This window comes from Phyllobates terribilis, unplaced genomic scaffold (assembly GCF_046119375.1).
Source record: "Phyllobates terribilis strain yellow unplaced genomic scaffold, ASM4611937v1 Scaffold_8__6_contigs__length_399053987, whole genome shotgun sequence".
NCBI lineage: Eukaryota > Metazoa > Chordata > Amphibia > Anura > Dendrobatidae > Phyllobates > Phyllobates terribilis.
In genome coordinates this window covers 272,472,846-272,488,277 of record NW_027362768.1, presented here as the reverse complement: position 1 = coordinate 272,488,277, position 15,432 = coordinate 272,472,846, and positions in this window count along the sequence as shown.

Below are 15,432 nucleotides of genomic sequence, written 5' to 3'. Positions count from 1 at the left end.
AAATGCCCCATTTACCATTCCAACCACCAGGTAAGACAGAATATGGATGTATTAGATGAAGATGAGGGTTGTCAGGAACATCTGGCTTTAAGTCATTAGTCTCTTAGTTTAGTGGATGAAATGTTGGTTGTTGATGATTTTCTATTTTTTTCCCATCAGATTTAATGCAGCTGAGATAATCTGTGGGCTGCAGTTTCTCCACTCCAGTGGCATCATACACAGGTAAGTGCAGACTTATTCTGTGTAAACCTGATATAAATCCTCCCATACCCCTATCCTCATGCTCCCTGTAGGCACTTAGTATCTCAGGCCATCCCGGCTAATCTAATAATTATGATATTTTATAAACTCTTTCCTCTATCAGAGACATAAAACCAGAGAACATCTTACTAGACAGCACCGGTCACTTGAAGATTGCTGATTTCGGTCTGGCCGTGAGGAACATCTTTGGCGATGCAAAGGCTTCAGATCAGGTCGGGAGTCTTTTATACATGGCTCCTGAGGTAAGGAAGCATCTACACATCCCTGACTTATCATTGAGTACAAGGCTGGACATCTCCATGTCTTCTGCTGTCTGGACAAAGTTCTTATTGTCTTCATGTCTTCACAGATTCTTCTAGAGAAGCCCTACAACACGGCAGTGGACTGGTTCTCTGCTGGTGTGGTGATATATGAGATGGCTACTGGCAGATATCCATTTTATATAGGTGTAGTGTATGACACCACCATAAAGGCACTGATCAATGATGATCCTGCATTTCCAAAAGGACTAGACCCCCATATCAAAGCCATCATAGAGGGGGTGAGTATAAATACACATCTAAGTAATAAAAGGGGTAAATATAGCGAAAAACACAACAATGCAAATGGAAATCAACTGGAGACTGAATTCTTCATTATTTGTTTCCAGCTCTTGGATAAGTCACCAGAGAGTCGGCAGGTAGCTGTGGACAACATCAGGGATCATCCCTTCTTCATGGAGATCAACTGGACAGATATAGAGGGGGCTGGATCGTGTCCACCATTCCAACTACCACCTGTACGTATATCACCCAGAGAAGATGATGGCAGCTGTACATCTCTATTGTGTGTCTTCTTTATGACCACTGGTTCTTGTATTTTCTTTCCGCAGCCACCAGTGATGACATCAGATATAATGAAAGATGTCCTGTCCTTCAGTGAAGCCATTAAACCACCAATGGCCGAAACAGATCAAAAACTCTTCTGTGGATTCACATTTGCCAGTGACGGATGGAAGGTCATAAAACAGATACCAAAACCTGTAATACCCCATCGCAGGTGAGTCAGTGTAAATGGGACAGGAATTAGGGAGCTTTTCAAGGCTATTCTCTTATCCTTTGAATCTGTCAGCAGAGTGTAGTGTGGGAAACCTCTTACTGACTGCTGCATACAGTCTGCTGATGGGCCCACAGGAAAAACCTGGAGGCGTTTTCCTATTAGGATAACCCCATTTTATATGTCTTATAGGGATATAAGAATTATTTCTAACCTATTATCTCTCCTGGCAGAACATATGGCAGTATTGTGAAGAACGCTTTCCACAATCTCTGGAGGAGAATAAAACGCTGGAAGTGAACAGCTCTGAAAACCACTGTTCACTGGTTGATATTCCACCATCACCACTAGGAGTATCCTGAGGGTCGTGACTTGCAGTGTAACGTGCAGCCATACCCATTACTCCTCCCTGTTGTAATCTGGGCTGGGGGTTTTGCTGGATTATGGCGATCTGCAGTGTCCGAATACAAGAAGAAGCTGGAGACCAAGAAAATCCTACCAGGAGTCAATAAAATGACCGTGGACTAGCGCTTCTAGACGACATGCTGCCTAGTGCTCCCAGGGAAGGGCACTTATCCTTAGGCCATGGTTCCCTAGAGGTTTCCCCCACAGGGGGTTTTTCCTCTCCTGAGTGCTAACGGATAAACACAACAAGAGAATGGCAGCTTGTCGCACTCTGCCCTCGGTGGAGCTCACACCAACCACTAGTGGCCGAGAGGAACCTAAGAGGACATTTACCAGCAATAAACAGGACCATTCACCATCATGTGCTAGTAGTAGATTTATTTTATATCTGAATGGATAAGTATTTTACCTTTAACTCCTTAAGAGCACAGGGTACATGTAATGTGTGGATACATTTTATGTACTTTTCATTGGTACCATTTTGGGACACATCAGACATTTTTAATCTGTATAAGTTTGTTAACTCTGTTTTTGAAGGACGGGATGAAGAAAGACATGCCTCTTTGGTACACTTTTTGAGTTTTTTGAAGAATTATTTGTGCAGGAGAAATAATGTGTAAATTTGATAGTTCAGGTTGTTATTCTGTAGGTGCAGCAATACCAATTCTTGTAGACAAAGGTATAAAGTGCAGGTACTCATCAGGGCTGATTCCTGATTACTATGGGTCACTGCTTCACTCTTACTTTCACCAGTTTTAATAAATGTCCCCCTTTACTGTGTTTTATTAATACAAGCGCAGCCAGGGAGTAACACCTCAGTATGTACAGGTGCATCTCACTAAATTAGAATATCATCAAAAAGTTAATTTATTTCAGTTCTTTAATGCAAAAAGTGAAACTCATATATTACAAAGAGTCATTACAAACAGAGTGATCTATTTCAAGTGTTTATGTCACACCAGGTGTGAGTGCAACACAGAGAGTTACGCCAGGTGTGAGTGCAACACAGAGGGGAAAGGGAAAGGGAGCCCAGACATTAGGTGACCTCCTAATCTGGACTAGCATCACCCTGTCTCCCCCTAACGTCCCTATACAGCCTCCTCAGCTGTCGCTGATCACGTGCCTCACCCTACTATCCCTGGCGTAAGGCTATAGCTGGGGGTGGAAGGAGATGAGCACTAGACAACCTACACTAGCACTCTAAAGAGAAAAGGGGAAGACAACATAGCGGAACAACAACTCAGCTTTAGAAGAACTCCAACAGGACACACGGCCTCAAGACTCCAGAGAGGACGTGATGCTGCTTCAGCCAAGTTCAAAGTAGAAATGAATATAACCGGCGACGCCCACCTAGACACACCAGGTATATATACACCCAGACTAAAGGGAGGTTGTCGCTGGGTCCTAAACACAGCCTCCTATCTAGGCAGCTGTCTGCATTGCCAAACATGGAGATCTCCTGCAAACCATTGCAGGGCGACTGTCTGTCACCTCTTACACACCCGTGACAGTTTATTTCTGATAATGTCAATGATTATGGCTTACAGCCAATGAAAACACAAAAGTCATTATCTCAGTAAATTAGAATACTTTATAACAACAGATTGAAAAATGTTTTTAAAATTCGTAATGTTGGCCTACTGAAATGTACTGTATGTTCAGTAAATGCACTCAATACTTGGTCGGGGCTCCTTTTGCATCAATTACTTCATCAATAAGTCAGTACAGGTCTACAATTTTGTCGTTGGTGTCCTTAGACAGCTCTTTGATTGTGTGATTGATTGTGTGGACAGGTGTCTTTTATACAGTTAACGGGTTCAAACAGGTGCAATTAATACAGGTCTCTCACAGTTGAAATGTACCTACGATAAAAATTACAGACCTCTCCATTCTATGTAGGTGGGAAAACTTGCAAAATTGGCAGTGTATCAAATACTTATTTTCCCTACTGTATAATCAGAGCTTTGTGTGTGTATTTTATTGTACATGTATTTAGCTAATAAATAAAAAGAAATGAAAAAAAAATAGATTGAGGTCACCCTTATTTTTAATAACCAGCTAAGGGAAACCACACAGCTGTGAGCTGGTCTTAATAGTCTAGGAAGGGGCCAATAACCATGGAGCTTCCCAGACTATTAATATCAGCTCACAGCTATCTGCTTAGCCTTTACTAGATATTACTAGTTACCAGCGTAGGGTATTGATTCTTTATTTACAAATTGCCATAGGGCAAATAAGCCCTAACTAAAGGTTCTGTGATTAGTAAAAGGTAATCTTTATTATTTATTTGTCACCTTAGCAACTTATGTGCAATATTAAAAACACAAGTTTGTGTTGCTATGGACAAACTCTCAAACATTGCTGCCTCCCCAACTAGTTTTGCCATCAATGGCTTCATCAGGGGGTTGAGGCTACAATGATGATATCTATAGCCATACCGAAATTTTTAGGAAACCCACGACCACAAACAGTTTCCTTTACTGGAATAGCTGGCACCCCCTGCCCCTCAAGGCAGGGATATCAATAGGACAGAATCTGAGAGCTCGCTGGAACTGTTCGGATAACAACATTTTCGGTAGAGAATGTTGTAATCTCTTTAAGCGCTTTACAGAAAGGGGATATCCTAAAAAAATGTTATACAAAGCATTCAATAGAGTAAAAGCAACTGATAGAGACACCCTATTAGATCAAGGAGAGAAAAAGAGAACCTGTTAATTAGATTTATCGGCACATTTGATAGGCAAGCGACAGAAGTGGTGAATATCCTTAAGAAATTCTGGCCGATTCTTAGAGCGGATACAGACTTGAAGGAGGTTATTGGCACAATACCATCAGTAACTTACCGTAGAGGCCCAAATCTACGTGAACAACTAGTGCATAGCCATTTTACACCAGATATTAAATCTCAACCAAAGTCCAATTGGCTCCATAAATCACAAACAGGCTCTTATCCATGTAATTCCTGTACGTTTTGCAAGTACTTACCTAGCATTAATGAATTTGTTAATCCATATGATGGTCGGAAGATTGCTATTAAAGATAAGATTAATTGCAAATCGAGAGGAATAATTTATGTAGCAAAATGCCCCTGTTCAAAATTATACGTGGGCAAGGCGATCCAAGAGTTTAGACAAAGGATATCTAAACATATTAGTACCATAAATACAAAAGTGGACACACCTCTATCATTACATATGAGATCCAAACATCATACAGACCCCCTTAATTTATGTTTCTGACGAATTAGACAAATGACCCTGGGTCCACGAGGAAGCAACTTGGGTAGGTTGCTCCTCCAAGAGGAATCTAAATGTATATTTCGCCTAAATTCTAGAAGCACCATTGGACTTAATGAAGGCTTCTCTTATACAGCCTTTATTGATAAGTAGAGGAAATTTCTCTGTTTTATTTAAGAACCACCATTAAGTTGATATACGCTTATTACTAATTATGAACCTGCCTAATTTAATGTACGTTAAATATATATTAAAAACATTAAAAGTAAAAAACGTGCATTATTAATTATGGGACCATAATTTAATCATGATTAATTTATTAATGTAATTGCAAAGGTTAGTTCCAGTTATTTGATAACTACAATGTTGGATTTTGATATATAAAATGGACAGGGTGTGACGATTTCTAACAGTAATAAAAATTAATTAAAATTCATTATGATAATGTTTAAATCATTCAATGATGTTAATAATATAAAAGTACTAACAAAAATAAGAAATAGTAGGGAAGTTTATGAGGATCATGTGATCTGAGGTCCTCTTCATCATTGATAGAATCACTATTGCATAGATAATGGTGACCAAAAGTTCCTTTTGTGATGTAATATCTATCTGCCAATAAGGTGCGGCGAATACAATCATGTGACACTGCAGGTCCTTCACAATTGTGCAATATGACTGTGGCTAGTAAATGGCAGGTACTTTCTGAGACTTTGTGATCAGAGCGCAAATGCGCATGTGCGATTAATACCATGTGACCGGGAAGGTCCTTAAACACCACGCTGTTCAACTTGGAAGGGCTCTACCATTGGCCCTGATAATTTTGGCGCCAAAAGGATGAATAAACTATTATTGACAAGCTTGACCTGGAAGATTTTAACCATTGGTGCTGATGGTGAACTGACAAAGGCCTTGGACAGGTCAGTAACCTCCTTATAACTTTGGAGAACCTATTAGGTTCTGTTTAGTGATTGACATGTGGGTCTACCAATGTTATTAGATTTAAGGATGATTTCCTTCACTAATAAGTAAGCGTTCACATTAGGTAAGAACAATATAAATATATATATAACATTAAAATCTCTAATGAGAATACACCCATCAGCTGTCGTTCCATAAAGGGAGATGGAAAACGAAGGAACAAAATAAAAATAAATAGTACCCCCATGTAGAAAATAGCCCGTGTTACCTTGGCCGTGCTGGAGTGAAGGGTCACTGGGGGTTCCTTTGGCACGCTTCCCTTGTTGCGGTGGTGGAGGTGAGTGGGGGTGCAGGGACTGCACCTCCTCTAGCTCCTGCTCGCTCATAGCTAGTGCCAGAGTGTGCTAAGGAAGAACTTTCCCAGTGCTTAACCCCAGTATTTAAACCCCTATAGGGCTCCACCCCTCCTCACCTGGCTTGAATTTCCCATCAGCCAGCCGTGGGGCCTTTGTGTGCTGCACCCTCCCCCTGGGGGATATGGGCGCGCACCTCTCCAGTGTGGGGGACGCCCCCCTGCTGCTATTCTCCAGGTTGGGCGGTGGGTGCAATGTGTCCAGGGATCCCGTGCCTGCGTTCAGATGCGCCGCTCCCAGAGATGCACCGCGGCACGCGGCACGTCCGGTGTGCGCACCCAGCCTTGCGGCTAGTGTCAGGGGGAGGCGCCCGGCAAGCGCGCGCCCAGTCACGCCAACTCCCCAGTGGTGCATCAGGGCACGCGTCACGGGGAGGAGCTCGGCGAGCGCGCTTCTGCGTAATGGGACCCAGAAGTCCCAGGCCTACTCACCGCCCTGGGCACCCAACACCACCAGAGAACGCAGCGGCTTCAGCCTTCTTCTGCGCCGCGTCTCCCTGCCACCCTGGAGGCCCACTGACCTCAGTGGTGGCGCTTCAGGACACCGTGCCAGCTGAGGCAGGGAACCCCCGCTGCCTGAGCCAGACTGGCCGGGGCTGGTATGTCATTCCATGATTCTTCTTTCTTCTTAGAACGCTGTAGGTCCCCGTCAAGGACAGGAAACCAACTGATGAGGGAGAGAGGTACCGCCCTTTTTATCTGTAGGTTTCCTGTTCTTTAAGGGCGGATTCCCTTTCTCTCCATGGTGCCATCATGGGGGAAGGAGAAAAAATTTTCACAAAAAAATGTTATTTTTGACCCAATTTTTTTACTTTTGCAAGGGTAACAGGAAAAAAATGGACCCCAAAATTTGTTGAGCAATATCTCCTGAGGAAGCCGATACACCACATGTGGGAGAAAACCACTGTTTGGGCGCACGGCAGAGTTCGGAAAGAGCGCCATTTGACTTTTTGAATGTAAAATTTGATTGAATAATTAGCGGACGCCAAGTCGCATTTGGGGAGCACCTGATGTGCTTAAACAGTGGAAACCCCACACAAGTGACACCATTTTGGAAACTAGACCCCTCAGAGAACTTATCTAGATGGTCGTGAGCTCCTTGAACCCCCAGGTGCTTCACATTCAGCCGTAAAAATAAAATTTTCACATTTTTCCCACAAAAATGTTTTTCAGTCCCCAATTTTGCATTTTCATAGGGGTAACAGGAGAAATTGCACCATATAATTTATTGTGCAATTTCTCCTGAGTACGCCAATACCCAATATGTGGGGAAAAACTATTGTTTAAGCGCACGGCAGGGTTCAGAAGGGAAGGAGCACTGACTTTTTGAACACAAAATTGGCTGGAATTGAGAGCGGACGACACGTTGCATCTGGAGAGCCCCCGATGCGCCTAAACAGTGCAAACCCCCCACAAGTGACCCCATTTTGGAAACTAGACCTCTCAAGGATTTTATCAAGGGGTATAATGAACATTTTAAACCCAGAGGTACGACACAGAATTTCATAACATTAGGTCATCATATTGAATAAAATGAATGAAAGCAAATACTCGCTACTTGAGCTTGCATCAGGTACTCGGGTATGCACCAAGTATTGCGGGTGCTCGAGTGACATGCTCGAGTCCCCGCCCTGCATGTTTCACGGTTGTTAGACACCCAAAAAAAAACAACATGCGGGGATTTCCCATGCATGGCAGGCAATCCCCGCGTCTTTTTATGGTTGTATAACAGCCACGAAACATATGGGGCGGAGACTCGAGCATGTCACTCGAGCATCTGCGATACTCAGTGCCTACCCGAGCACCCGATGCAAACTCAAGTAGTGAGCACTTGCACTCAACACTAGTCGCCATATTGTCATTTTTTTCTTTACATTTGAAAAAATCCTAACCCCAACACAACCTTAGCACAACCCTAACCCTAGCACAACCCTAACCCTAGCACAACCGTGATGCCGTTCCGTGTGTGGTAAAATTGATGAGGCAGCATTATTCTTCGGGTCAGTAAGTTTACAGTGGTACCATATTTATATAGTTTTTTTATGTTTTGACGCTTTTATACAATAAAAACTATATTATAGAAAAAATAATTTTTTGCATTGCTTTATTCTGAGAGCTATAACTTTTATTTTTTGGCTGATGGAGCTATATGGCAGCTTGTTTTTTGCGGGATAAGATGACGTTTTCAGCGGTACCATTTTTATTTACATTCGTATTTTTGATTACATTTTATTCCATTTTTTGTTTGGCGGTATGATAAAGCATCGTTTTTTGCTTCCTTTTTTCTTTACCATGTTCACTAAATAGGTTAACTAGTGGGACAGTTTTATAGGTCAGGTCGTTATGGACGTGGTGATACCAAATATGTGTACTTTTATTGTTTTGGTTTTTTTTTCATAATATTTATTTATGGGTACAGTATTTTTATTTTATTGGATTACTTTTTCATTTTTTTTTATATACAGTACAGACCAAAAGTTTGGACACACCTTCTCATTTAAAGATTTTTCTGTATTTTCTTGACTATGAAAATTGTACATTCACACTGAAGGCATCAAAACTATGAATTAACACATGTGGAATTATATACTTAACAAAAAAGTGTGAAACAACTGAAAATATGTCTTACAGTGGTGGCCAAAAGTATTGGCACCCCTGCAATTCTGTCAGATAATACTCAGTTTCTTCCTGAAAATGATTGCAATCACAAATTCTTTGGTATTATTATCTTCATTTAATTTGCTTGCAAGGAAAAAACACAAAAGAGAATGAAGCAAAAATCAAATCATTGATCATTTCACACAAAAGTATTGGCACCCTCAGCCTAATACTTGGTTGCACAACCTTTAGCCAAAATAACTGCGAACAACCGCTTCCGCTAACCATCAATGAGTTTCTTACAATGCTCTGCTGGAATTGTAGACCATTCTTCTTTGGCAAACTGCTCCAGGTCCCTGATATTTGAAGGGTGCCTTCTCCAAACTGCCATTTTGAGATCTCTCCACAGGTGTTCTATGGGATTCAGGTCTGGACTCATTGCTGGCCACCTTAGAAGTCTCCAGTGCTTTCTCTCAAACCATTTTATAGTGCTTTTGGAAGTGTGTTTTGGGTCATTGTCCTGCTGGAAGATCTATGACCTCTGAGGGAGACCCAGCTTTCTCACACTGGGCCCTACATTATGCTGCAAAATTTGTTGGTGGTCTTCAGACTTCATAATGCCATGCACACGGCCAAGCAGTCCAGTGCCAGAGGCAGCAAAGCAACCCCAAAACATCAGGGAACCTCCGCCATGTTTGACTGTAGGGACCGTGTTCTTTTCTTTGAATGCCTCTTTTTTTTTTCCTGTACACTCTATGTTGATGCTTTTTGCCAAAAAGCTCTACTTTTGTCTCATCTGACCAGAGAACATTCTTCCAAAACGTTTTAGGCTTTCTCAGGTAAGTTTTGGCAAACTCCAGCCTGGCTTTTTTATTTCTCAGGGTAAGAAGTGAGGTCTTCCTGGGTATCCCACCATACAGTCCCTTTTCATTCAGACGCTGACGGATAGTACGGGTTGACACTGTTGTACCCTCGGACTGCAGGGCAGCTTGAACTTGTTTGGATGTTAGTCGAGGTTCTTTATCCACCATCCGCACAATCTTGCGTTGAAATCTCTCGTAAATTTTTGTTTTACCTCAACGTCTAGGGAGGTTAGCCACAGTGCCATGGGCTTTAAACTTCTTGATGACACTGCGCACGGAAGACACAGGAACATTCAGGTCTTTGGAGATGGACTTGTAGCCTTGAGATTGCTCATGCTTCCTCACAATTTGGTTTCTCAAGTCATCAGACAGTTCTTTGGTCTTCTTTATTTTCTCCATGCTCAATGTGGTACACACAATGACACAGGACAGAGGTTGAGTCAACTTTAATCCATGTTAACTGGAATGCAAGTGTGATTTAATTATTGCCAACACCTGTTAGGTGCCACAGGTAAGTTACAGGTGCTGTTAATTACACGAATTAGAAAAGCATCACATGATTTTTCAAACAGTGCCAATACCTTTTGCCTTCATTCTGCGGTCCAGCTCACCCCAAACCACTCCTTCTTGGTCAAATAGCCCTTACACAGCCTGGAGGTGTGTTTGGGGTCATTGTCCTGTTGAAAAATAAATGATGGTCCAACTAAATGCCAACCGTTTGCAATAGCGTGCCGCTGCAAGAAGCTGTGGTAACCATGCGGGTTCAGTATGCCTTCAATTTTGAATAAATCCCCAACAGTGTCACCAGCAAAGCACCCCCACACCATCACACCTCCTCCTCCATGCTTCACGGTGGGAACCAGGCATGTAGAGTCCATCCGTTCACCTTTTCTGCGTCGCAAATAGACACGGTGGTTGGAACCAAAGATCTCAAATTTGGACTCATCAGACCAAAGCACAGATTTCCACTGGTCTAATGTCCATTCCTTGTGTTCTTTAGCCCAAACAAGTCTCTTCTGCTTGTTGCCTGTCCTTAGCAGTGGTTTCCTAGCAGCTATTTTACCACCATGAAGGCCTGCTGCACATGAGGTTCAGCAGCAGTATCACCGGTTACAGGCCGCCAATGTAGGGGTTTCTGCTGGTAGACCTGTCCAGTCTGAAACCAAGATTGCCCTCCCGGACAGATTTTCAGGAGGTAGGGACAAGTTTTTTGTGTTTAAGGAGGCATGCAAATTGTACTTAAAACTTCGTCCCTACTCCTCCGGTAATGAGGAGCAACGGGTTGGTATTGTGATCTCTCTACTGCAGGGCGATCCTCAGTCATGGGCGTTTTCATTACCGCAGGACAGTTTGTCTCCAATCTGTGGAGGTTTTTTTGGAGCTCTTGCCCTTATCTCTGATGACCCTGACCGAGTCGCCTTGGCTGAGTCTAAGCTACGTCGCCTTCAGCAGGGGATTCGGTCATTGGAAACATACAGTTCGGAATTCTGTAGATGGGCAACGGATTCCAAATGGAATGACTTTGTGTAGAATATAAGATTGAAAGTTCCTTCCTGGAAGCTGGGACCTAGGTTTATTGGTCCCTACAAAATTACCGCCGTCATTAACCCAGCAGCATTTCGTCTTGAACTTCCTCGGGCCTTTAAGATTCACAATGTGTTCGACAGGTCCTTACTCAAAAGGTACGTAGAACCCCTTGAGCCCTCACCTCTATCACCGCCCCCAGTAATGGTTGATGGTAATTTGGAGTTCGAGATTAAGGATAGCAGATTCTCGTCTCCAACATCGTTCTCTGCAATACTTGGTGCACTGAAAAGGCTATGGTCTAGTGGAGAGGACGTGGGTTTCAGCGTCAGAGGTGAACGCTCCCAAATTGGTTTGCTCTTTTCACACCTCTTTTCCTGGGAACCCCGAACCTGAGTGTCCAGAAGCCACACGTAGATGGGGAGGTACTGTCACGGGTGTGTCAGAGGTGATAGACAGTCGTCCTGAAGTGGCTTGTAGGAGGTCTCCACGTTTTGCATTGCAGACCCAGCGACTACCTCCCTCTGGCCTGGGTGTGTATATATATATATATATATATATATATATATATATATATATACCTGGTCTCTCCAGGTGGGCAGTTATACTCATTCCTACTTGGAACTTGGCTGAAGTAGCATCACGTCCTCTTTGGAGTCTTGAGGCCGTGTGCCCTGTTGGAGTTTCTTCTAAAGCTAAGTTGTAATTCCCCTGTGTTGTCTTCCCCTTTTGTCTTTAGAGTGCTAGCAGAGGTTGACTAGTGCTCATCTCCTTCCTTCCCCAGCTATAGCCTTATGCCAGAGATAGTAGGGCAAGGCACGTGATCGGCGACAGCTAAAGAGGCTATATAGGGACATTAAGGGAAGTCAGGGTGACGCTAGTACAGTTTAGGAGGTCACCACTTCTCCCTTTCCCTAGTGTTTGGGCTCCCTTTCGCCCTTGTGTTGCACTCACACCTGGAGTGATTCTGTGTTGCACTCATACCTGGCGTGACAGTTAAACAGTGCTCCTTCCCTTCCGAGCCCTGCCGTGCACCCAAACAGTAATTTTCCAACACATATAGGGTATCAACGTACTCAGGAGAAATTATTCAACAAATTGGTGCAATTTCTCCTATTACCCTTGCGAAAATCAAAAAATTGAGGCTAAAAAAAGTTTTTGTGGGAAAAATATGCGTTTTCATTTTCTCGGCTCAACGTTATAAACTTTGTGAAGCACCTCGGGGTTCAAGGCACTCACTGCCCATCTAGATAAATTCCCTGAGGGGTCTAGTTTCCTAAATGGGGTCACTTGTGAGAGGTTTCCACTGTTTAGGCACATTGGGGGCTCTCCAAACGCAAGATGGCGTCCACTGCTGATACCAGCCATTTTTGCATTCAAAAAGTCAAACGGAACTCCTCCCCTTCCGAGCCCTGCCATGCGTCCAAACAGTAGTTTTCCTCCCCATATGGGGTATATGCGTACTCAGGAGAAATTGAACAAATTTTGGAGTTCACTTTCTCCTACTACCATTGTGAAAATAAAAAAAATGAGGATAAAGGAAAATTTTTGTGAAAAAAAAGTAAAATGTTCATTTTTTTTTTCCTTCCACGTTGCATTAATTCCTGTGAAGCACCTGTAGGGTTAATAAACTTCTTGAATGTGGTTTGAGGACTTTGAGGGTTGCCGTTTTTAGAATAGTGTCACTTTTGGATATTTTCTGTCATATAGGCCCCCTAATGTCACTTCAAATGTGGTCCCTAAAAAATGGTTTTGTAAATTTTGTTGGAAAAATGAGAAATTGCAGATCAACTTTTAACCCTTCTAACTTCTTAACAAAAAAATTATGTTTAAAAAATGATGCATACGTAAAGTAGACATGTGGTAAATGTTATTTATTAACTATTTTGTGTGACATAACTCTGGTTTAAGGGCATAAGAATTAAAAGTTTGAAAATTGCTACATTTTCAGCATTTTCGCCAAATTTCCAATATTTTCAAAAATAAACGCAAGTCATATCGAACAAATTTTACCACTATCACGAAGTACACTGTCACGAGAAAACTAGCATATACACTGCTCAAAAAATAAAGGGAACACTTAAACAACAGAATATAACTCCAAGTAAATCAAACTTCTGTGAAATCAAACTGACCACTTAGGAAGCAAAACTGATTGACAATCAATTTCACATGCTGTTGTGCAAATGGAATAGACAATAGATGGAAATTATTGGCAATTATCACCTGCAGAACCACTCCTCAATAAAGGAGTGGTTCTACAGGTGGGGACCACAGACCACATCTCAGCACCAATGCTTTCTGGCTGATGTTTTGGTCACCTTTGAATGTTGGATGAGCTTTCACACCTATGGTAGCATGAGACAGACTCAACAACCCACAGTAGTTGCTCAGGTAGTGCCGCTCATCCAGGATGGCACATCAATGCAAGCTGTGGCAAGAAGGTTTGCTGTGTCTGTCAGCGTAGTGTCCAGAGGCTGGAGGCGCTACCAGGAGACAGGCTAGTACACCAGGAGACGTGGAGGGGGCCGTAGGAGGGCAAAAACCCAGCAGCAGGACCGCTACCTCTGCCTTTGTGCAAGGAGGAACAGGAGGAGCACTGCCAGAGCCCAGCAAAATGACCTCCAGCAGGCCAGAAATGTGCATGTGTCTGCACAAACTGTTAAAAACCAACTCCATGAGGGTGGTATGAGGGCCTGACGTCCACAGATGGGGGTTGTGCTCACAGCCCAACACCGTGCAGGACGCTTTGCATTTGCCACAGAACACCAGGGTGGGCAAAGTCGCCACTGGCGCCCTGTGCTCTTCACAGATGAAAGCAGGTTTACACTGAGCACATGTGACAGACGTGACAGCCCTCCATGTGCTCGCCAGAGGAAGCCTGACTGCCGTTAGGTACTGAGTTGAGATCCTCAGACCCCTTGTGAGACCATATGCTGGTGCGGTTGGCCCTGGGTTCCTCCTAATACAGGACAGTGCCAGACCTCATGTGGCTGGAGTGTGTCAGCAGGTCCTGCAAGATGAAGGCATTGAAGCTATGGTCTGGCCCGCCCATTCCCCAGACCTGAATCCGATTGAGCACATCTGGGACATCATGTCTCACTCCATCCACCAACGTCACGTTGCAGCACAGACTGTCCAGGAGTTGGCGGATGCTTTAGTCCAGGTCTGGGAGGAGATCCCACAGGAGACCATCCGCAACCTCATCAGGAGCATGCCCAGGCGTTGTAGGGAGGTCATACAGGCACGTGGAGGCTGCACACAATACTGAGCCTCATTTTGACTGGTTTTAAGGACATTACATCAAAGTTGGATCAGCCTGTAGTGTGTTTTTCCACTTTAATTTATTTTGGGGGTGACTCCAAACCCAGGCCTCCATTGGTTAATACATTTGATTTCCATTGATGATTTTTGTGTGATTTTGTTGTCAGCACATTCAACTTTGTACAGAACAAAGTATTCAATGAGAATATTTCATTCATTCAGATCTAGGATGTGTTATTTGAGTGCTCCCTTTATTTTTTTGAGCAGTGTATATCAGAATCACTGTGATATATTGAAGCGTTCCAGAGTTATTACCATATAAAGTGACACTGGAAAGAATTATAAAATTTGGCCTGGTCATGAAGGTGAAAACTGGGTTGGGGGGTGAAGGGGTTAAACATGTTTTGTCTCTTACGTGTATAAGCTCGGGCATATAACACATTGTCGAGCATTGCATCATGATCCACACCAAATCGATCAGCTATATCTCGAAGACGATCTGGGCGGCTGCAAACATTATTAAGGAATAATTGTTTCTAGAAATGTACTAATGTTATGACACCAAATGAAATAATAATATAACCAAGGGATGTGTGTTTCGGTCCGAAGCCTCGATAGACTGAGCATGCTCAGTGTGGCGCCATGACGACAAGATGTCCAGGACAAGAGAGAGAGCAAGAGAGAGACACATTCACTAGTACACTCCTATATTATCAGTACATTATACATACAGCGCTCAGCATAAGTCAGTACACCCCCTGTATTCACAGGACGTTATACATACAGCGCTCAGCATAAGTCAGTACACCCCCTGTATTCACAGGACGTTATACATACAGCGCTCAGCATAAGTCAGTACACCCCCTGTATTCACAGGACGTTATACATACAGCGTTCAGCATAAGTCAGTACA